The sequence below is a fragment of the Lucilia sericata genome, unplaced genomic scaffold (genome assembly GCF_015586225.1).
Source record: "Lucilia sericata isolate MDLA Ls3-8-SP2 unplaced genomic scaffold, ASM1558622v1 Contig001346F_arrow, whole genome shotgun sequence".
Classification (NCBI taxonomy): Eukaryota; Metazoa; Arthropoda; class Insecta; order Diptera; family Calliphoridae; genus Lucilia; species Lucilia sericata.
The window spans coordinates 33,474-59,282 of record NW_023995290.1 but is presented as its reverse complement, the minus strand read 5'-3'; the positions used below and the strand labels follow the sequence as shown (position 1 = coordinate 59,282).

General features: G+C 28.4%; 1 long non-coding RNA gene across 1 annotated transcript; it reads right to left on the bottom strand.

Annotated features, from left to right (window-relative positions):
- Positions 1 to 21,089: 21,089 nt before the first annotated feature.
- LOC119611047 lies at positions 21,090 to 25,127 on the bottom strand. Its single transcript, XR_005232034.1, has 2 exons — positions 24,856 to 25,127; positions 21,090 to 21,357 (listed from the first exon to the last, which is right to left on the bottom strand). It is a non-coding gene; the product is annotated as an uncharacterized LOC119611047 (long non-coding RNA).
- Positions 25,128 to 25,809: the final 682 nt, after the last annotated feature.

Genomic DNA, 25,809 nt, shown 5'->3' with positions numbered 1-25,809 from the left:
GAACTTTACTATAAGTGAACCAGAACTGGACTATAAGTGCAATTTTAATGGACTAAAACTGAACTAGACCCTATTTAGTAGTACGTCAAAACTGAAAAACGTTTTGTTGACATCACTGTTTTCTTCATTTTATGTATTATTTTCCACTGCTTCTTGTTGCCTTTTTCATTTATTTTTATTATATTTAATTTTACAGCCGGTAATTTGTATTTATTTTTATTTAATTTTTGTCGCTTGTATTTTTTTTTTTTTTTTTGTTCTTTTTATTACAATTTTTGTAAATTATATCATGCGTAGCACGATGCATATAAATAAGTAAACAAAGAAAAAGAAGGAAAAAAGCAAAACAAAAGAGACACAATTTATTCTAACATTTATTCTATAGTATGTACTCTTTGTTTTGTCATTACACAAGTACAGACAGACATTTCCCTTTTTCCCCCCATTTTAATACTCAAACTTGCTTATATCTCAATAAAAATTGTCAAATAAACTACAAAAAAACAAACAATGACATTTTTTATATTTTGTTTTTGTTGGCCCCCCTTAAAGTTAAAGTTCAATGTGTGTTGTACTTGTTAAAAGTAACGGATTTATTTATTGCGTACCCGACCTGCTCCTCCAGATAATCATAAACTCTCTGCTTTAGAGTAATATGCAGTTGCAATTGTTTCTAAGTAGGTGTGTTGTTGCATATGCTGACTACCCATCAAACATTTGGAAGAGAAAACTGTCACGAAATAAACACTTTTGGATAATAGTCGGTTCAAAATGAGAACTGAACTATAATCGAAATGGAATGTATTAATGAACTTGATTTAATTCACTTCGAAATGTCAGAAGATGGTATACACTAAGTATTTTCTAGAAGTCACTTCTATGTGTCTCATAGAGGACGTTTCCATGAGGGATAGTTCTATCCTACAGAAGATCAGAAAAATAATATGTACTTTAGCGATTTGAAATGTGTTATCCATTTAAAAACTTTGTTTAAGTCACTTCTGAATGTCGGTTAGATGATTGTATATAATAAGTATCTTCTAAAAGTCACTTTTATGTGTCTCATGGAGTACGTTTCCATGAGGCATAGTTCTGCCCTATAGAAGATCAGAAAAATAATATGTACTTCAGCGATTCGAAATGTGTTATCAATTTAAGTCACTTCTGAATGTCAGTTGGAAGATTGTATACACTAAGTATCTTCTAGAAGTCACTTTTACGTGTCTCATAGAGCACGTTTCCATAAAGGATAGTTCTGCCCTATAGAAGATCAGAAAAATAATATGTACTTCAGTGATTCGAAATGTGTTATCAATTTGATAGCGTTATCGCATGGACGATACTTCTGGGTGACTTTTGCGATAAAAATTGTTTGCAGGGAAAGAGTGCATGGGTACAAATTAGTATGTAATGTTGTATTAAAGCTTGTGTGTAATGTAATCATTTAATATTACATGAGTTTGTGGTGTATATTGACTTTTAGTGCTGAGTGTAGTTTAGTGTAGAGGGCGTGAGTGTTTGTTGCTGTTCTACATCATTGATTAAGTGTTTGTCTTTTTTTTGTGTTTTAAGTTTTTTATTGTTTTTTTCTCTTTATTTCTTGAATATATATATTTCTTTTACTATTTGATGTGAAGTTATTTAGAGCAAAAATTTGTGTGTAAAGAATTTAGAATTTAGCTATTAGATAGATAGATAAATTGATATGTATGTAAGTTTATTGCTAGAAAAACTAGTTTAGAATATATGTTTTTATTTAGATTTCAAAACACATTTTTTTAAGAACATAAAAAACCCATAAAAAACTACAAAAATTGCTAAAATGTTGCCACATATTTTAAAAGGCGCCAAAAAAAATTTTTTTTAAATAACAAGAAATTTTAAGAAATTTAACTTCCAATTAAATTTAAATCCCTTGTCAAATTACAAATATTGCATCACGTTTTTTTCAAATTTTTTCAAATTCTATAGATAAGCAACATTTATTTTTGGGGTTTCTATATTGTTTATTTAATATTTCATTAATAATTGTTTCAAAATTTGTTTAAACTGATAAACCTTGAACTTAAAAAGGCGTCATTTGTATAATAAAAACTTTTATTTATTTCTTGTTAGTTGTCATTTAAATTATTTATTTTTAATAATTTTTTCTATTTTTATTTAAAATTCTAAAATGATTTTATTATTTTTCTTATACCCAACTGTTTCTGTCTACATTGTAAATAATATTTATTTTAATTTCTTTAAAAATATTATTGAATTATTAATTAATATGTTAAGTTAATGTTTTAACATTTAAATAATTTCCAGGGGTGTGTATTGTATAATTAACATATTTAATGAGAATTTTTGTATTGATTTTTGGTTTTATTTATTACAAATCCAAGGGAGAGCATATGTTAATAGAAAACTGGTATAGTTATTTGTTGAAAACCTATTTGAAATTTATAACATTTAAATTGTTTCTATTTTAAAATTATGACAGTGTTAACAATGTCATTAAGCTAAATGCAGTGGAAAAAATCAAAAAAAAAAAAAAAAAAAATAGTTTATTAATTTTTTATATAATTCGAAAAGAAAATATTTAAAAAAAAAAGAAAGTGATTCAAACAAATGTTTAATGGTGACAATTATGAGACACGATAAGTGACAACAACAGGTATTTAATTAAGTAAATTTCTACACTGTGTAATTTTATCACAGATCTGGTTTAATTCGAAGTTAAATTCGACCCACTTCTTTTCAGTTCTATTTTGATTCTTCTAAGTTCTGGTTCAGTTCTAGTTCAGTTCTAGTTTAGTTCTAGTTCAGTTCTAGTTCAGTTCTAGTTCAGTTCTAGTTCAGTTCTAGTTCAGTTCTAGTTCAGTTCTAGTTCAGTTCTAGTTCAGTTCTAGTTCAGTTCTAGTTCAGTTCTAGTTCAGTTCTAGTTCAGTTCTAGTTCAGTTCTAGTTCAGTTCTAGTTCAGTTCTAGTTCAGTTCTAGTTCATGTTTAGTTCTAGTTCTGATTCAGTTTAAGTTCAGCTTCACTTTTAGTATTGTTTATGTTTTGTTAAACCGTGTTCTGTTAAACCGGTGTTTATCTGTCTGATTTTAAAAAAATTCAAAATGCATTAAAAAACTTTCGTTTTTTTTCATACATATTACCTTTTTTCAAACCTGTCTTCTTAGAACATTTCTCTAACTGATGTCGCCGTTTTAACCCAAATTTTAGGCTGGTCTTTTGTGTTATTTTTATTAATTATGGTTTTTTTAAACAAGTTTTCTTAATCAGTCAGTCAGTCCATCAATGTCTACTAAAATTACACCCGCTTTACCTAAAACATTAAACCACATCAAGGGTAAAATCGTGGCCACAACAAAGATGCCATAAAGATAAATATTTTGAACATTAATTTTCTTCTTTTTTAGTGAAAATTATAATTTATTAAAGACACACACAAACAGAGAAATCTTAGAATATTTTTCTTTAAAAAGAACAAAATTTAAAAGAAAGTAATTTAAAACGTGTGGGAATGAAATAAATTACACATGAATTAAAAGATTTGAGAAGAGAGATTAAGATAAAAACTTTTCAGAATTTTAAAAAAAATATTTTATTAAGAATTAATTTTGACAATAATTTGTTATAAAACATCATCAGTTAACATGTTTTAAAATGAAGAAAGAAATATTTAACAAATTAAAATGATTCATCATTATTATTAATCATAATTTTTGGAGATTTCTTTTTTCTATTTATAAAAATAAATTTTTGTTTGTTTTGAAAGTTTATTCAACTTGTTTTAAAGCTTTTTGGGCTTGAATTCACCCCATTTTTCATATTGTTCCTCCAATTTTTTTATTTATTATTATTTTTTAATTATATTAATTAATTGTTTATAACAATTTAATAACATTTAAAATTTAATTTCAATTTAATCATAGATCATTAACGGTTTAATATAAAATTGTTTATTAAAAGCCGTTATTATTTAAAATTAAATTGATTTATGGCATTTTGGGAAAATTTCAATCTGAACATAGATTTCTTTGGACTTTTGTCTTTTATCTTCCTCCTTATTTCCGTCTTTAGTTTTAAATATGTTTAAAATGTCTACAATTATAGATTTTAGTAAATGGTAGTTTTTTGTCTTTGTTTTATTTTGTGCGATTTAATATTTTTTGTTTAAACAAATAGCCTTGAACTTTATGCAGACAAAAGAAATATTTAAATAATCGGAGATTTAATATTTCTTTTCATTCGCTTATTGGATTGTTTTGAATAGAAACTTAAGCTTATTTGTCATTTAAGCTCATTTTTCTAATTGGATTTGAAAACACATAGTTTTTAAAATTTGGTACTAAATTTAAGAAAAACAGAAGGAACTAAAAACTAAATAGATCTAAACCAGAACTGAACTAGAACTCGCCTAGGAACTGAATTAAAACTGAACTAGAACTATAACTGAACTAGAACTGAACTAGAACTGAACTAGAACTGAACTACTAGAATGAACTAGGAACTAGAACTAGAACTAGAACTAGAACTGAACTAGAACTGAACTAGAACTGAACTAGAAACTGAACTAGAACTGAACTAGAACTGAACTAGAACTGAACTAGAACTGAACTAGAATGAACTAGAACTAGAACTGAACTAGACCTTGAACTAGAACTGAACTAGAAGACTACTGAACTAGAAACTGAACTAGAACTGAACTAGAACTGAACTAGAACTGAACTAGAACTGAACTAGAACTGAAACTAGAACTGAACTAGAACTGAACTAGAACTGAACTAGAACTGAACTAGAACTGAACTAGAAACTGAACTAGAACTGAACTAGAACTGAACTAGAACTGAACTAGAACTGAAACTAGAACTGAACTAGAACTCGAACTTAGAACTGAACTAGAACTGAATTAGAACTGAACTAGAACTGAACTAGAAACTGAACTAGAACTGAACTAGAAACTGAACTAGAACTGAACTAGAACTGAACTAGAACTGAACTAGAACTGAACTAGAACTGAACTAGAACTGACTAACTGAACTAGAACTGAACTAGAACTGAACTAGAACTGAACTAGAAACTGAACTAGAACTGAACTAGAACTGAACTAGAAACTGAACTAGACCTGAACTAGAACTGACTAGAACTGAACTAGAACTGAACTAGAACTGAACTAGAACTGAACTAGAACTGAACTAGAACTGAACTAGAACTGAACTAGAACTGAACTAGAACTGAACTAGAACTGAACTAGAACTGAACTGAAACTGAACTAGAACTGAACTAGAACTGAACTAGAACTGAACTGAACTGAACTAGAACTGAACTAGAACTGAACTAGAACTGAACTAGAACTGAACTAGAACTGAACTGAACTAGAACTGAACTAGAACTGAACTAGAACTGAACTAGAACTGAACTAGAACTGAACTAGAAACTGAACTAGAACTGAACTAGAACTGAACTAGAACTGAACTAGAACTGAACTAGAACTGAACTAGAACTGAACTAGAACTGAACTAGAACTGAACTAGAACTGAACTAGAACTGAACTAGAACTGAACTAGAACTGAACTAGAACTGAACTAGAACTGAACTAGAACTGAATTAGAAACTGAACTAGAACTGTACTAGAACTGAGCAGGACTAGAACTGAACCAGAAAGTCTACGTTGCCAATTATTTAACCCACAGCATTGCCAACTTAATAATTTTACAAACAATTAATTAACATATTTCATAATATTCAACTTTAGTCATTAAGAAGACTTGAAACTAAAATCTAGAAGACTCTTAACAAACTAATGATGATTTACAAACTTAAAGTCTAGTTTCTAGCCAAAGCACGTTATAAAACTTAAAATATCTTTACAACATTTTCAAAAGTAATTATCTTGTCATTTAACAATTGGTGTTACTTAATGGTTTCTAAAAAGAAATACCTAGTATAATGATTTTGTAAAATTAAGAGAAAAGAAAAAAAAAAACAAATCTTCCATAACTTTTCATGTAACTTTTAAATTGAGTTTAAAAATTATTGAATGGCAGGCAGAACTGTAAGATCTTTAGACAAAAAGAAAAAAACACTTCTAAATGATAAATTAACAATGATCGATTGATTTTGCTTGTCTACCTGTCTCGCAGACGTTACTCTCGTTTAACTATAGAGTTTAAATAAAATCGGTTATGGTTCTAAAAAGAAGACTTAAAAGGAGAGTATTAGGAGGAGTGTGTTAAGGTTGGCAAATCGTTGAACTAAATCATATGTTTGCTGTTGTTGTTGTTGCTGTTGTGGCAGACGAAAGTAAACTTTTTAACAAGATGAAATTTTAGAACTGGTTAGTGATTGCGCTGACTGATTGTTGTTACATAAAGACAACAGATTCTAGAATGAATGACGGACTGACTGACTGAACATTTTAGAGGCCATTAAGTTGAGAAAACAAGTCTAGCATAGAATGTTAAAATCGTTTTTAAAGATGTTGTGTCTTTAAAACACAGAAATGCCTACAAATTATAACAACAAGAGACAGCTTTTAAAATAAATATTTAAGTCTCTAAAACAAGAATCAAATTAACCATAATGAGCTGAATGAGCGGACAACGACGGAAACAACGTGTTTTGCTTAAAGGTGTTTTAGTTTTAAGTGGAGTTGTTGTTTTTTTTTAGTTTTAAAATACACTAAAACAATAAAACTAAAATGATTCATTCAAACATTTAAACAAATTTTAAAATTTTAGTTCAAAATTGAGTTTGTAGAACAAAATTAAAAAATTTTGAAGACAAATTTTTCAAGACAAATTTTTCAATCAAAATGTTTTCTCTCAGTGCAAATTCCCGCTCAAACCAACGACAATTTGTTCACATACTTAACCTCAACGAAATCTCTGATTAATTTAGCGTAAATTATCGTCAATTTTTACAAACCGTAGTAAATTTTTGTACTCGTAATAATTGATAAAGATTTAACAGATCTTTAAAAGTAACACTTCAACTCTTCGAACCTTATCAGCTATCAGCCAAAGATTAGTTAGTGGCGGCATTCTTTAGTTACTAAAGAAATTTGAATAATCGTTCCTTTAAGGTAATAAAATTCTCCACAGTTATAAGATTACATTTGTTTAAAAGCCTAATTTGTTTAAATTTTATATAACAAATTAGACAAAAAGTTTTAAAAATTTAGCTAATTGTCAATTCAGAAATAGGTAAACCAAGAAAAACTTTTGAAATTTTTAGCATTTGCCATGATTTTTTCACTTTTTTTTAACATTTCCATTTTCCTCCCTCAAGTATGCAATGTTTTTTTAATTTCTTGTTAGCCCTAAAGTATGCTTTTCATTTTTAGTTCGTTTGTTTCTACTCTCAGCAGGTACTTGTAGTTTATTTTTATTATTAAAGCTTGCTGTAACTAGTACTATATAAATAAAGCTTTATTACCTTAATAAATAGCATCCCAAAAGTATACTACAACTTTCATACAATATTTACCGCATTAATAAACTCAGAGTTGTAATAAGGAGTGAGGGTACATACCTGTAAAGAGAAAAAGAAAAATACAGAAAATTATTAGTTTTATTAAGAATTTAAGTTTAAAGAAAAATAGTAAAAATTTTAATATTTAAAAGTTTTATCAAAAAAATCAAAGCTATATATGGTTCCACTTTTCGTATCTGGATTATAGTCTAGTAAATAGTCTGGACTACAGTCTTAACTGTAGTCTGGTAATTAATCAGGAACTTATGTCCTTACTATAATGTGGACTAATGTCTTGACTATAATAGTCTGGATCATTATTTAGATATTCTCTGGGATCTGATATTGCCTTTAGTCTGCACTCTATAGCATGGACTGTAGTCTAGACTATAGACTAAACTCTTGATTATAGTCTGGAGTCTTATCTGGACTGAACTTATACATACACTATAATCTGAACTATAGTCTACATTATATAGTCTAGACTAAAGTCTACACTATAGTAAGGACTGTATAGTCAACACTACAGTCTGGGCTATAGTCAACCCTACAGACTGGACTATATAGTCTACACTACACTCTGGACTATAGTCTACACTTCAATCTGGTCTATAGTCAACACTACAGTCTGTACTATAGTCTGCACTATAGTCTGGACTATAGTCTGCACTATAGTCTGGACTATAGTCTGCACTATAGTCTGAACTATAGTCTGCACTATATTCTGGACTATAGTCTGCACTATATTCTGGACTATAGTCCGCACTATATTCTGGACTATAGTCTGCACTATAGTCTGGACTATAGACTGCACTATAGTCTGGACTATAGTCTGGACTATAGTCTGCACTATAGTATGCACTTTCGTCTGCACTATAGTATGCACTATAGTCTGGACTATAGTCTGCACTATAGTCTGCACTATAGTCTGGACTATAGTCTGCACTATAGTCTGAACTATAGTCTGCACTATAGTCTAGACTATAGTCTGCACTATAGTCTGGACTATAGTCTGCACTATATTCTGGACTATAGTCTGCACTATAGTCTGGACTATAGTCTGCACTATAGTCTGGACTATAGTCTGGACTATAGTCTGCACTATATTCTGGACTATAGTCTGCACTATATTCTGGACTATAGTCTGCACTATATTCTGGACTATAGTCTGCACTATAGTCTGGACTATAGACTGCACTATAGTCTGGACTATAGTCTGCACTATAGACTGCACTATAGTCTGGACTATAGTCTGCACTATAGTCTGGACTATAGTCTGGACTATAGTCTGGACTATAGTCTGGACTATAGTCTGGACTATAGTCTGCACTATAGTCTGGACAATAGTCTGGACTATAGTCTGGATTATAGCCTGGACTATAGTCTACAATATAGTCTGGACTATAGTCTACACTATAGTCTGGATTATAGTCTGGACTATAGTCTACACTATAGTCTGGATTATAGTCTGGACTATAGTCTACACTATAGTCTGGACTATAGTCTACACTATAGTCTGGACTGTGGTCTACACTATAGTCTGGACTGTAGTCTACACTATAATCTGGACTGTAGTCTACACTATAGTCTGGACTATAGTCTACACTATAGTCTGGACTATAGTCTACACTATACTCCATACTATAGTCTGGATTATAGTCTGGACTATAGTCTACACTATAGTCTGGACTATAGTCTACACTATAGTCTGGACTATAGTCTACACTATAGTCTGGACTATAGTCTACACTATAGTCTGGACTATAGTCTACACTATAGTCTGGACTATAGTCTACACTATAGTCTGGACTATAGTCTACACTATAGTCTGGACTATAGTCTACACTATAGTCTGGACTATAGACTACACTATAGTCTGGACTATAGACTACACTATAGTCTGGGCTACAGTCTGATCTATAGTCTGAACTATAGCATGAAATCTAGTCTAGACTTTAGTGTGAACTATAGTCTGAACTCTATTCTGAAGTATAGTCTTGACTATATTCTGGACTTTATATTACCGATATATCATATTTTTAGTTTTTTTTTTATAAAAATTCAACAAAAAGTCTTCCTTTTCCTAATACCTGCCACAACAACTTGTTAATAAGTTTTTACTCTGGTTATTTTTGTTTAACTAAATAAACTAACAAAATAAAACAACAAATGATCACAAAAAAAAAAAAAACATTTATCACTTCAATGTGGGCGGTCGGTTTTTGAAAAAAATATAAAGCAAAAAGAAAGATTGTAAAAAAGAGCAAAACAATTAAGCATTTTTACATGTTTTGCACATAAAATCCTATAAATTTCTTTTTTTAATGTTTTTTTACCATTTCAGCAATTACAACTTTATTTTATTTAGAAAAACAGACAAACAGAAAAAAAACTACTACTGCAGATGAAAATAAAAACAAGGTTGGTTTAATTTTTTTTAAAGGTTTGTTGTTGTTTTTTGTAAAAAATATTTTTTTGTTTTTTTTTTTCCAAACACATAATAAATTTTTCTATGGTTTTTTTTACAATTTTGTTTACGAATTTGTTGTGAATATTTTTTGTAAGTTTTAGTTATTGTTTTCACTTTTACAACTCAATTAATTTACAAAAAAAGATTTAAAAAAAAACTAAAAATCGCGGAAATGTTATAATTTGTCGTGTTTGTGTAGAAGAAAATATACACAACCCTGCACAGAGTTGCTAAAACAGGAGTGAGTACTATTTAAATCATTGACAAACAAAAAGCAAGTGAAACGTATAAATAAATAATAACAAACGTGCGTTTTAAATTTTAACTTTTTTTAAGTTAAGACACTTTAAATGTTAGATGAAATCATTAATATTATTTTACTCAAAATTATTAATTAACTCTTTACTTCATAAACAAAACAACAATGTTTTCATAAAAATGTTTAAATTTTTCATTGAAATGTTTTCATTTAAATAAAATATTTCAATTTTTATGCATTAATTTAAATCATTTATCATTTAAATATACAAAAAACATATCTATTATTAATAAAAAAAATTTATAATAATAATAAAATTGTGTGAATATATTTTAATTCATTGAAATCCGCATTTTATCTGAAAACACAAATCGCTATTCATGTTTTTATTTTTTTCCTATAATAATTTTCATTAACCTTTTACTTTGTTAAATATTTAAAACGCTATTAATAACTAACTAGTTTTTTTGTTCGTTTGTGTTTTAATAATAAAATGAATGATTTGTTTAAAATGTCTAGAGTTGAATTTTTATAAATATTTTATTTATTATATTTGGTAGCGTTTAAAATCATACAATGTTGCGAATTATTTAAACAAAATGCTGCTGTTGTTTTGATGTGGAAAAATCTTATAAATATTAAATTAAATCAATCTGTCAAAATGTCCATGTTCACAACGCCCCTAATCTAATGGCCATGTTTGCATATGGCAGGCGAGTGTTTTTGCTTTTGAAGAGCATGTCAAGTCATGTTAAAAATTAAGTGTGACTAGTAAATCAATATGGACTTTAGAAACACCTTAAATTGATGAAAAGGAAAGTGTTTGAATTATAGTCTATAGTTATTATAGTTTGGACTATAGTTGACACTATAGTTTGGACTATAGTCGACACTACAGTCTGGACTATAGTCTACACTATAATCTGGACTATAGTCTGCACTATAGTCTGGACTATAGTCTACACTATAGTCTGGACTATAGTCCACACTATAGACTGGACTATAGTCTACACTATAGACTGGACTATAGTCTACACTATAGTCTGGACTATAGTCTACACTATAGTCTGGACTATAGTCTACACTATAGTCTGGACTATAGTCGACACTATAGCCTGGCCTACAGTTGACACTACAGTCTGGACTATAGTCTACAATATAGTCTGTACTATAGGCTACACTATAGTCTAGAATATAGTCGACACTATAGCTTTGACTATAGTCGACACTACAGTCTGGACTATAGTCTACACTATAGTCTGAACTATAGCCGACATCATAGTCTAGACTTTAGTCTGGACTATAGTCGATACTATAGTTTGGACTAGTCTACACTATAGTCTGGACTATGGTCTAAACATTAGTCTGGACTATAATCTACACTATAGTCTACACTTTAGTTAGGACAATAGTCTACACTATAATCTGGACTATAGTCTGCACTATAGTCTGGACTATAGTCTGCACTATAGTCTGGACTATAGTCTACACTATAGACTGGACTATAGTCTACACTATAGTCTGGACTATAGTCTACACTATAGTCTGGATTATTGTCTACACTATAGTCTGGACTATAGTCTAAACTATAATCTGGACTATAGTCTAAACTATAGTCTGGACTATAGTCTAAACTATAGTCTGGACTATAGTCTAAACTATAGTCTGGACTATAGTCTAAACTATAGTCTGGACTATAGTCTACACTATAGTCTGGAATATAGTCTACACTAAAGTCTGGACTAAAGTCTGGACTATAGTCTACACGATAGTCTGGACTGTAGTCTACACTATAGACGGGAATATAGTCTACGCTATAGTCGGGAATGTACTATACACTATAGTCGAGAATATAGTCTATACTATAGTTAGGACTATAGTCTACAATATAGTCTGGACTATAGTCTAAACTATAGTCTGGACTATAGTCTAAACTATAGTCTAAACTATAGTCTGGACTATAGTCTAAAATATAGTCTGGACTATAGTCTAAACTATAGTCTGGACTGTAGTCTACACTATAGTCTGGACTGTAATCTACGCTATAGTCGGGAATATAGTCTACACTATAGTCGGGAATATAGTCTATACTATAGTTAGGACTATAGTCTACAGTATAGACTGGACTACAGAGAACACTAAAGTCTGGACTACAGAGTACACTATAGTGTGAACTATAGTCCGAACTAGAGTCTACACTATAGTCTGGTGTAAAGTCTGGACTATAGTCTACACTGCAGTCTGAACTATAGTCTACACTACAGTCTGGACTATAGTCTACACTCCAGTCTGGACTATAGTCTACACTAGTCTGTACTATAGTCTAAACTATAGTCTGGACTATAGTATATACTATACTATCTCCTGGACTATAGTCTACACTATAGTCGGGACTATAACTTGAAGACTATAATAAACAATATTATCGCGATTATAGTATCCACTATGACCATTTACATTTGTCAACACACTTTCAGCAGACACTGTTATAAAGTCGTTAAATTTGCAAAAACTCCAACTGTGATCAAAATTAATAAAAATATGAAATAAATAATTAAGCAAATATTTATTTAAATTTCATTTCTATAAATAAGAAAAACAATCATATATATTAAAAATTCGAAATTAATATTTAAACAAAATTTAAACTTAATTAAAGTTTAATTAGAAAAAAAAAAAGAGCCCGCATAAGTGTTTCAAAAAAAATAAACAAAAATACAGGCGGATGAAAGTCAAAAAATAAAGTTAAATCAATCGAAAAGTTAAACTTCAAATTAACATTTTACAGGGCAAAAAAAAAACGTCAATCTCCTCCAACAAAATTACTCCATATTATAACAAAACACTTGAGCTATAGCTAGAGATGTTAACTTAAAGTTGCATAAATTTAGAGACATTTTATGCCAAAGTGCTGACACTTTAATATAGTAGATGAATGTTGATGATGATGATGATGTCAACATTGTTTTGGTATAAAAGAAAGAAAATAAACCGCCAGTTTGGAGAAGAAAAAACACTTTAAAATGATTGATGTAGATTTTTCACTGTTATGATTTTAGTTTAAATTGTTTTTACAGCTTTTTTTTGTAACGGAAGAAATAAAGAAAAAAAAGCCAACTATTAATGTTTGATTGAATTGGAAATGATGTTGTAAGTTAAAGCCCCCTAAAAATAAATTTACAAAAAAAAATGGTTGTTACCATTGTTAACCTTGAATTGGAGACTTTATTTTGAAGATTTGATGTAACGTTTAAAATTTACCACAAATAACTGTAGTTTTTTTTACCACTTGAGAGGTCCGTCTGTCTGTTTGTCTGTCCATCCATCCATCCGTCTGTCCATCCACTTTTATTACACAGCATGTTATAATTTTCAAATTTTATTCAACAGCCTAAAGTTAAATATTTTGATTCCATTAAATTTAAAAAAAGCTCTTTTTTTATAAGTTTTAATTATAGTTGTATTGAATAATCATTATTATGCATTTTGAAGACGATGGATGCATCTTCAAGTTTTCAAATTAAAATTTAGTAATCTTTTTATTTTGGGGTTGGGCTGAAACCCTTGTCAAAATTTGTTAAAAATTATAACATTTTTTTTGTATGTGTACGCTTTGTTTTTTCTTTTGAAATTGTATAATTTTCTTTATAAAACTTATAATATGGAAATATGTAATAAAAGGAGTTTGAAAACATCTTTTTCAACCTAATTCTAATATTAATGGAGGATTTATGACATTTTTAATGATGTTGCAACTGATAGTTTGAGAGCTTTTTTTTTGAGTTTTTTTTATGATAAAGTGGATCTTTTGTCTGACATTTTATTACATAAATTTATTAACAAATCTGTAACAGCTTAAGGGCTACTAAGTATTAAATAATGTTTGTTATAATAAGCAGCAAGGTCATTTCACCTTCAAAGGGGTCAATATTTAAATGAGCTTTAAAAGCTTTTCAAAAAGCTTAACCGATCGTTTAGTTGAACATGTTGAAATTTGATCAGTTTTTAAACAAAATCTTGATAATTATCACAAAATTAAAATGAAATCATCTTCTAAATCAAGTTAATTTAACATCCATTAATTAAAAACTATTTGAAAGTTTTAAAAAGCTTTATAATTTAAGAAAATTTATTATTTTTTCAATGCTTGAAGAAAAACTATTGCAAAATCTTTTAAAAAAACCTCAATAAATTTTCATAAATTTAAAAAACTATAAAATAACGCAAACATTTCAAACAAAATTTTCTTTAAAAAACGCTAAATTAAGTACCTACACTTATAAAAAAATCAAAACAATAAAGTACTATTAAGTATAACACAACAATTTGCAACAAACTTAATAAATTTAAATAAAAATATCAAAGAATAACAAGTCCGTCCGTCCGTCCTTCCCTTCGTCCGTCCCTCTGTCTGTCCAGCAAACACTCGAAACAAAAATTTTTGCCCATAAATTTTGAAATAAAAAAAAAAAACTTAAAAAGGTAAAAAATAAACATTAAAATCAAATTTTTGCAAAACAAAGTATTTAGCTAAAGAACCAAAAAACAAAATAATAATAAATGTATATTTAAAAGTTCAACACTTTTTCAAATCTTTAGAAGTACCAACCAACCAACAAGTTGTTCTGAATGAAAAAAATACGTTTTTAAAAACAACACAACCATTAAGAAAACATAAACATGGACATAAAATTATATTTTAATTGATTCTTAAGGCAAATAATGACTATTACGTTGTGGAACTGAGCAAAAAAAAATAAAAAATCTTCTTAAAAAAAATTATATAAACTTCCTGTTTGAAATGTATAATTTTTTGTAAATAAAATCTTTAACACATGTGTTTTCAATGAGGGAGGGCCTGTACCATTCTACCAAACAACTACATATAGGCTGTAAAATTGTAAGTGTAGAACTAATAAAAAGGGGTAAAATTTATTAAGGGGAATTATTATTTATTGTGAGATTTGAAAACGGCAGAACTTACTTAAAGTTTTAAACTCTTGTAGAACAAGATTTGAAGAAGACTTTAAACTAGAGTCCAGACTAAATACTAGACTATATCGCAGGTTAGACTATATACTAAACTACAGTCAAAACAATAGACTAGATTGTAAACAAGACTATAGTATAGAATATAATTCAGGCAATAAACCGGACTATAGACTAGACTGTATCCAAACTATTGAACAGACTATTGACTCCACTACAGGCTAGACTATAGAATTGACTACTGTAGATACTACAGACTTCTGTCTAGAATATAGACTGGACTACATTCTGGACTATTGAGTTGACTATAATTTAGACTATTGCCTAGACTATAGACTAAACTATAATATAGACTATAGACAAGACTATAGTCCAGACTAATGACTATACTATAGTACAGAATAAAGACTATACTATAGTCCAGCCTATAGACTACACTAAGGTCCAGCCTATAGACTAGACTATAGTTCAGACTATAGTCTTGCCTGTAGACCAGACTATAGACTAGACTAAAGTACAGGCTATAGGCCAAAATACAGTCCAGCCTATACTAGACTATAGTACAGACTATAGACTAGTCTATAGTCTAGACAAAAGGCCAGACTATAGTCCAGACTATAGACTAGACTGTAGTCCAGACTATAGACTAGACTATAGTCCAGACTATAGACTAAACTATAGTCCAGACTATAGACTAAACTATAGTCCAGACTATAGACTAAACTATAGTCTAGACTATAGACTAGACTATAGTCCAGAATATAGACTAGACTATAGTCCAGACTATAGATTAAACTATATTCCAGACTATAGTCCAGACTCTAGTTCATACTATAGACTAGACTATAGTCCAGATTATAGACTAGACTATAGACTTAGACTATAGTCCAGACTATAGACTAGACTATAGTCCAGACTATAGTCCAGTCTATAGACTATAGCCCATACTATAGACTAGACTACAGTACAGAATATAGGCTAAACTATAGTCCAGACAATAGACTAAACTTTAGTCTAGACTATAGACTAAACTATAGTCCAGAATACAAACTAGACTATAGTCCAGAATATAGACTAGACTATAGTCCAGACTAGAGATTAAACTATATTCCAGACTATAGACTTGATTATAGTCCAGACTGTAGACTAGACTACAGTACAGACTACAGACTAAACTATAGTCCAGACTATAGACTAAACTATAGACTATAGTCCAGAATACAAACTAGACTATAGTCCAGAATATAGACTAGACTATAGTCCAGACTATAGATTAAACTATATTCCACACTATAGACTAGACTATAGTCCAGACTATAATAAATACTATAGACAAGACTATAGTCCAGATTATAGACTAGACTATAGTCCAGATTATAGACTAGACTATAGTCCAGACTATAGACTAGACTATAGTCCAGTCTATAGACTATAGCCCATACTATAGACTAGACTACAGTGCAGACTATAGGCTAAACTATAGGCCAGACTATAGACTAAACTTTAGTCTAGACTATAGACTAGACTATAGTCCAGAATACAAACTAGACTATAGTCCAGAATATAGACTAGACTATAGGTCAGACTATAGATTAAACTATATTCCAGACTATAGACTTGATTATAGTCCAGACTGTAGACTAAACTATAGTCCAGACTATAGACTAAACTATAGTCCAGACTATAGACTTGATTATAGTCCAGACTATAGACTAGATTTGGATTTACTAGACTAGACTAGACTAGGATTTGGTATTAAAAAAATTTCAGTTCAAGGTTTTTTATTTAAAATTGTAAAAGACCAGTCATAGATTATTTTAGAATAATACCAAAAAATTAATAAAACAAAAAAATTGTGTTATTTTCAAGAGTTTAAATATGTGTGACATATTCCTAAAACTTCCAGCTAAATATCACACATGTAATATGCTTTAAGCAGCCATATGATTATTATGTGTGGTTAGTTTAAGGCAACATATGTTGCACATGTGAATGTTTTGGAAATACAAAATTTTCACTTTCATTACCTCCCCCTCTAAACAATTCAACATTAAAGAACTCTTACAAAAAAAATCATTTTAGAAACGAAAATTTTGTTTATTTTTTCAATTCGTTCCGGCAAAAAAAGGGAAAGGAATTGTATAAAAGATTTTTTTTTAGAAAGTATTTTGTACTACAAACAATTACATGCAACCAACAAATGAAAATGTTACATCACAGTGACAAATCAACAACAATATAATAACAACATTGTCATCGTCGTCATCAAGTATTTCGGATGTTTATATTACTAAAATAAACAATAAACAAAAAAAAAAGTATTGAAAAAGTTAAAGGAAAAAAACTTTACAAAAAATCAGATGACAAGAAGTAAAATTTTATAACAAAACAGAGTGAAAAAAGTAAAAACTATAATAAAAACACACACTAATAAAATCAAAAAGTCATGTTGACATTAAATAGAAAAATACATAATAATAAAAAACTAAAAACCAGAAGGAAATGATGCTGATCGAAAAAAAACAAAAAAAAAACTGAAAAAATCAATGACAAATCATTGTCAACAAAGAAAACTGCAGCATTAGCCGCAGATTGAAAATAGAAATTTCAATAGAAACAGAATTTTAAAGTCCCCAACACACCATTAATTGATAAAACAAATTTATTTGTTAGATTAAGTACCCGTAGCCCTTTTTTTAAACTTTTGTGGTGAAGTAAAGTGAAGTTAATTATCAGGTAATGTTTTTCTTTCCAAAAGTCTCTGTAAGTGAAAGTGAAATTGTAATAGAAAGAAATTTCTTTCTATTTATTTATCTTACAAATACATAACATAAACATCAACGTATTTAGATAAATAAATTAGTAATTGAAGGTATCGGACGATATTCAATCATTTGTTATTACCATGTGTTATAAGCTGTTTTTGGGCTTTTTTTTACCGACCAGGTCCCCCCATCATGTCTATCTCTACGACAAATGATTAATTTGTTCAACAAATAAGACAACAATGTTTAAGTAATTGTTTATATTTTCTCTAAAAATGTTTATTATTTAGAAACAAATAAAAGAAAATTTTAAAAATAGCTATTTAATAGAAATTTTCAAATCTAGAGAGACATTTATTTTGGGAAAAAGTAAATGCACGTGAAAGCAAGTGTAAAAGAGGGTGGGCACAAAATGCTGCCCCTAAAATTGCATATCTTAAAGAGATATAGCAGATAAATTTTTAAGGCCTAAAGACATTTAAAATAGTTTTGTTTAAAATTTTTAATTAGTAAATAAATTGAGGAAAATCACAGTAAAAGTCTTGACTATAGTCGAGGCTATAGATTGAACTACAGTTAAATCTATATTCTTGACTATAATCTGGTCTATATTCCGAGCTATAGTCTAATCTACAGTATGGCCTATAGCCTAGTTTACATTCTGACCTATAGTATAGACTATAGTCTGGATTATGGTTTAGTCACGACTATAATTTAGTCTGTAATCTAGCCTGTAGACTAGACTATAGACTAGTCTATACAAGACTATAGACTAGACTATAGTCTAGTCTATAGTCTAGTCTATAGTCTAGTCTATAGTCTAGTCTATAGTCTAGTCTATAGTCTAGTCTATAGTCTAGTCTATAGTCTAGTCTATAGTCTAGTCTATAGTCTAGTCTATAGTCTAGTCTATAGTCTAGTCTATAGTCTAGTCTATAGTCTAGTCTATAGTCTAGTCTATAGTCTAGTCTATAGTCTAGTCTATAGTCTAGTCTATAGTCTAGTCTATAGTCTAGTCTATAGTCTAGTCTATAGTCTAGTCTATAGTCTAGTCTATAGTCTAGTCTATAGTCTAGTCTATAGTCTAGTCTATAGTCTAGTCTATAGTCTAGTCTATAGTCTAGTCTATAGTCTAGTCTATAGTCTAGTCTATAGTCTAGTCTATAGTCTAGTCTATAGTCTAGTCTATAGTCCTCTATAGTCTAGTCTATAGTCTAGTCTATAGTCTAGTCTATAGTCTAGTCTATAGTCTAGTCTATAGTCCTCTCTATAGTCTAGTCTATAGTCTAGTCTATAGTCTAGTCTATAGTCTAGTCTATAGTCTAGTCTATAGTCTAGTCTATAGTCTAGTCTATAGTCTAGTCTATAGTCTAGTCTATAGTCCTCTCTATAGTCTAGTCTATAGTCTAGTCTATAGTATAGTCTATAGTCTAGTCTATAGTCTAGTCTATAGTCTAGTCTATAGTCCTCTCTATAGTCTAGTCTATAGTCTAGTCTATAGTCTAGTCTATAGTCTAGTCTATAGTCTAGTCTATAGTCCTCTCTATAGTCTAGTTCTATAGTCTAGTCTATAGTCTAGTCTATAGTTAGTCTTTAGTCTAGTCTATAGTCAGTCTATAGTCTAGTCTATGGTCTAGTCTATAGGTCTAGTCTATCGTCTAGTCTAGTCTAGTCTATAGTTCTAGTCTATAGTCTAGTCTATAGTCTAGTCTATAGTCTAGTCTATAGTCTAGTCTATAGTCTAGTCTATAGTCTAGTCTAGTCTATAGTCTAGTCTATAGTCTAGTCTATAGTCCTCTCTATAGTCTAGTCTATAGTCTAGTCTATAGCCTAGTCTATAGTCTAGTCTATAGTCTAGTCTATAGCTTAGACTGTAGTCTAGTCAATATGAATATATGTATATAGTTTACCCTGTAGACTAGTCTATAGTTGACCTTTTCTAAAAAATTATTGTTGAATTACATTTCTTCTTTAGTTTTCTAAACATTTCCCCTTTCCTTAAAAGTTAAACTTCTCTCCCCTGTATTCTTAATAATTCGTTTTTTTTTTATTTCTTCACAAGTAAATTTCCCATTAAAATTCATGTAAATTTTTATTTGAACCTTTTTTTCCATTATTGCTATAGTGCATAATATTTTCTAAACTTAAAATAATGAAAACAAGAAAAAGAATTTAATTCTTAAAAAAAAAAAAAGTAAAAGAAACAACAACATACCAGCAGTAATAAAATTTTATATCCACAATAACAGCCAAACAAAAGAAGTAGAGTAGAAACAGAATCGCACAATGGAGCCAAAAATTTAAAATAAATGATGCAAAATTTTAAAGATGAGATGACGTCTGGTAAAAGAAAACACTCACACACACACACTCTTTTAAGAAAAAAATTGCACACTGTTAAGAGCAACAATAATAACAACAACAAGAAGAAGTTGAAAATTAAATGTGCTGTTTTTTTTTATAACAAGGAACCCAAAATATATAAAGGAGTTTTGTTGTTACAATTTTATGGTCTTAGTTGTTGTTGTTGGTTATTTTAATGTTTTGTAGCAACTTTTAGTTTATTGCTTTTTGTTTTTTTTTAAGATTTTTGTTTAAAGTTCTGGTTTTTTTGTCGTTGTTGTTTTAGTTTGAAAAAGTAGTAGAAAATGTGTTTATAATACAGTTGGCGGCAAAATGCAAGTAGAAATATGTTAAGCAGTTGTTGTAGTTGTTTTTGTTGTTAAGTTTTGTTCTTGCTTTTTTTGGTTTGTCTCTCAATGATAATTGAGTTTAAGAAAGAACACACAGTCTTTTACAATTGCAAAGACAATAACAATAATAATAATATTTGTAGTTTTTTTGGGGGGATTTTTGTAGTTGTTGTTTTTAAGAATTAAGGTTTAAAACTTTATATTTGTTGTATTTTAGTAGTTATTATTATTTTAAGTTTGTTTTACTCTTTTGTTGTTGTTGTTTTTAAACACTGTGTTTGATTTGTTGTTGGTTTGTTTTTGATTTCCTGGAATTATGTTGCTGAAGTTGTTTTTTTTTTTACTTTTTGTTTTGTTGTTGCTTTTTTAAGTTTTTGTTTAATATGTCGTGTTTTTTGTTGTTTTTTCTTTCTGCCTTTAGGTTTTTTATAGAATTTTTCTTTTTTTGGTTGTTGTTACTTATTTTTTTGGCAGTTTTGATTTTATAAGTTCTTTTGTTTTTCTCTTTCTTTTATTTGGGTGTTTACTTTTGTTGTTGGTTTTTTTTTTGGTGTCACTGCACTTTTTACACTGTAGAAAAAAACAGAGATGTTTGAAATGATAATTTGGTTGTTTTAAGGAGTTTCATTCTTTTCAAGAATTAAATTTATGCTTGGCACGTCCTTAAATTGTTGTTAAAGTAGTTTTTTTATGAGTTTTGATTGCTTTTATGTTTTCTGGTGTGTGTTTTTATGTAAATCCATAATTTAAAAGTAATTTTATGTAATTTATACAAAAAAATTTCATGAAAATAAAAAGAAGTGTTTAAGAGAAATTCTTGGAATTCTAAGAGATTTGGAAAGGAAATTTGAATTTGGAGTTTTTAAACAATTTTTATACTATAAGATTTATAAAAAATTTGTGAAAATTGTTGTAATATTAAAGTTTTTTAAAGATTTTAGTTTCCAACTCAACAATATTCTAGTCTGTAGTATAGACTATAATATAGTCTATAGTATAGTCTATAGTCTAGTCTTTAGTCAAGTCTATAGTCTAGTCTATAGTCTAGTCTATAGACTATTTTAAAGTCTAGTTTATAGTCTAGTCTATAGTCTAGTCTATAGTCTAGTCTATAGTCTAGTCTATAGTCTAGTCTATAGTCTAGTCTATAGTCTAGTCTATAGTCTAGTCTATAGTCTAGTCTATAGTCTAGTCTATAGTCTAGTCTATAGTCTAGTCTATAGTCTAGTTTATAGTCTACTCTATAGTCTACTCTATAGTCTAGTCTATAGTCTACTCTATAGTCTAGTCTATAATCTATTCTATAGTCTAGTCTATAGTCTAGTCTATAGTTTAGTCTATAGTCTAGTTTATAGTCTATTCTATAGTCTTGTCTATAGTCTAATCTATAGTCTAGTCTATAGTCTAATCTATATTCTAGTCTATAGTATAGTTTATAGTCTAGTCTATAGTCTAGTCTATAGTCTAGTCTATAGTCTAGTCTATAGTCTAGTCTATAGTCTAGTCTATAGTATAATCTATAGTCTAGTCTACAGTCTAGTCTACAGTCTAGTCTATAGCCTAATCTATATTCTAGTCTACAGTCTAAAGTCTAATCTATAGTCTAGTCTACAGTCTAGTCTATAGTCTAATCTATATTCTAGTCTACAGTCTAAAGTCTAGTCTATAGTCTGGTTTATAGTTTAGTCTATAGTCTAGTCTATATTCTGCTCTATAGTCTGAGTCAAAAAAGTTTTCTCTTAAAGCTATGTACGTATACACGATTTGTCAGATCTTACAACGTTGGCAGATCTGTGATGCCAATGCACTGTCAATGACAAATTGTTAGCAATAGGTAAATTGTCAGTTCAGACGATTGTAAGAAAACCTTACAAATTTATTGCCAGACAATTGTCACACAGTTCACATTGTTGTCAGATTGTTGTATCTTATTTTAGCTGCATAGGTATGTTCTTTTAATGCACAGTCTTGCCAATAGAAAACATTTATCTGTCATTTATCCTTTGTCAGACAATTATCTGACAATGGCAACACAACGGCTTTACACAATTGTTAAATGTCTAACAATGTTATTGTTTTATAATATATGTACTGACAATGCTTTTTCTGACTTCGTTGAAAGACAAAAATTTCATGTTCACACGGTTGAACGTTTTTCTGCCAACGTTGTAAGATCTGACAACCGTGTGTATATACATAGCCTAAGTATATTAATAAATCCATATTCTGTAAGCTTAACGTCTACACTATCTAAAGGCCAAGTTCCATAGAGATATAATGCTGGAAGTTTTGAAGTTTCGAAAATGTTTAAAATTTTTTAGAAAATAGCTATTTTTTGAAATTTTGCAATGAAAAGTATGTCAGAACTTGTGTAAAATAACAAGAATAGGTGTAATTTTTAAAATGATTTCTCAGAATCATGAAAATTTCTAAAAGCTTATTCATATATTAAGATATATTGGAGTTATACGTAGTACATATACGCAACTTTGACACATTAAGACTCAATTTGTGTTAAATTTAACAATACATTTTAAATATATTCGAAAAGTTTAACTTATTTATTCTATTAACACACTTCTATTAATATTCCAAGTTTTGCTAAGATTGGTGTTAAAGTTTAGAAGTTGCAAACTAATTGAAATAAAATGGAGAATTACTTTGATTGTATTAAAATTTTAAAGAATCTTAATCCCCAAAAAACTGTAATATAGTACCTAAGTTTTGACTTTTCTTCAAAACTTTTCGGCATTTTTAGAAAACTTGTTGAAAATATGTTCATTCAGTTCGAAAGAAAGTTATAATCCAGTTTTTATTATAGATTTTTTTAAAAAAATTACGAAGAATTTTAAATTTTTCATAAAGTTTTTTTTATAAGATACTTAATAAGATTTGTTTTTTTTTTTTGTAAAATTTTAAGTTAAAATCACACTTTTTTAAAACTGTTTTATTGTTTAATACTTTTTTAAATATTACATATAATAATTTATCTCAAAATTGTAATTGTTTTATTCAGATTTTAGTTTAAATTTGTATTTTTAAAAGGTTTTTAGAAAACTTGAATTTTGAAAATCGTTTAGTTTTTGAAATTTTTTAAGAAATTATGTTAAAAATTAAATATTGAATCTAAAAATATCGACAATTTTTATAATACTCTTATAATTTTTTTTTTAATCAATATTTGATTAAACTTTTTTATAAAAATTCCAAAAATTTCAATTAAACACTTTATTTATTCACAATGTTTTTCAAAATTTTTCATTTTGTATTAAGTTTTTATAAATTTATTATAAAAATTTTGCAATTTTGTCACTATTTTCAATATTTTTGATAAAATTGTTTTACAATCAAAACTTTACTAATATTTTTAACTTTTGAAAGCAGTATTCCACAAATTTTTATAAATTGTTTACAGTTGTTATAATATTTAAGATAATTTTTTAAATTTTATTTCAAAATTTTTATTAATTTTGAAAAAAAACTCAAAATTGTTTAAATTTTCTTTTTAATTTTCAATTAAATTATAAATTTCCATAAATTTTGTTTTCAGTTTCAAATATTAAAATTTTCTTTTAAAATTTTTCTCAGTTATTTTTCAAAATTTTTTAAATTTCAGAAAAAAACACCACAGTTTTACACAAGTTTCTTCAATTTGTTTAAAAATCGTGTTTTTTCTTAAATTTCTTTTTAACAAAAATTTGTTTACATTTTTAAAAATTTTCTCTCATTTCTTTAGTTATTTAACATTTTTCTTTTTTATATTTTAAAAATTCCTTTTATTTTCAATAAAATTTTTCAATTTGAAAACAAACTTTTTTAAAAATTTTCATATTTTTCTTATAAAATGTTGTATTGACTTAATCTCACTCTTAAATTTTAACACTTTTTTCATATTATTTATCTTCTTTTCATTATTCTTTCACTAATTCTTTTGCTTTGTTTTCTATTTATCATTCATTTAACTTGAAAACACACTCAACATACATACACACACAAACTCAGAATGCACCGCCATAAAGAAAACAAAGCAAAGAACAAACACAAAAAAAAAGTAAAATTCTAATCAAGCAACAGGCCGTATTAAACAAGAAGAAGCACAAGACTAACAAATTGTCTTGCAAACTAAACTCACTGTCAAATTAAATTTAATAAACAATTTTTATAATAAATAATTTTCTTTAATTAAACTTTTATTTCTTTTCAAAATTAATCACCTTTTATTTAAATTTTTGTTAATTTTTTTTAATTCATTTTCATAAAATATGTTTTTTTTTACTTTTTTAATTGTTGTTTTCAATATGTTTCTTTTATTTTAATTTGGTTTTTGTTGTTTTTTTCTTTTCAAAATACAAAATTTTTTCTATTTCGTTCATCCGCGTTACACCACCGTTTTCACTAGACGTCTGTTAAAAACTGTTCGAATTTGTTAAAATGTAACACTTGTGTTGTGCTGTGCTGCTCTGCTACAGCTGTTAAAAGCGGTGGTGTGTTTGTTGTTGTTTCTCCTCTTACTAGTGTGCATTTATTGTTGTTTATTTTAGTGTGGCTTTAGCTGGTGGTGAATTTTTGTTTTGCTTTTCTGTGGGCATTTTTTAGCAAATGTTCGAAATGTTTAGCAACATTTGATAAAGAGTTAAAGTCAACATGTTTATATGACAATAACATAATGTAAACAAAAGTTAAACTGCAGAAAGTGACCAGATGCTTTAATTTAACAAGTTTTTATAATGAAAATTGATTTAAGGATTTCTTTAGAAAATTTGAACATTAAGTGTTCTGTTGGAGGTTTTTGAACCCCTGTCTTTAATCAACGACTTTTGTTCGAATTGCACTCCCTAGGTACTGATTTTAGGGTCGCCTTAAATATTAAAAAATGAGGGAAAACCGCGTCCTGGACCAACTAACTAACTAACTAACTACTAACTAACTAACTAACTAACTAACTAACTAACTAACTAACTAACTAACTAACTACTAACTAACTAACTAACTAACTAACTAACTAACTAACTAACTAACTACTAACTAACTAACTAACTAACTAACTAACTAACTAACTAACTAACTAACTAACTAACTAACTAACTAACTAACTAACTAACTAACTAACTAACTACTAACTAACTAACTACTAACTAACTAACTAACTAACTAACTAACTAACTAAC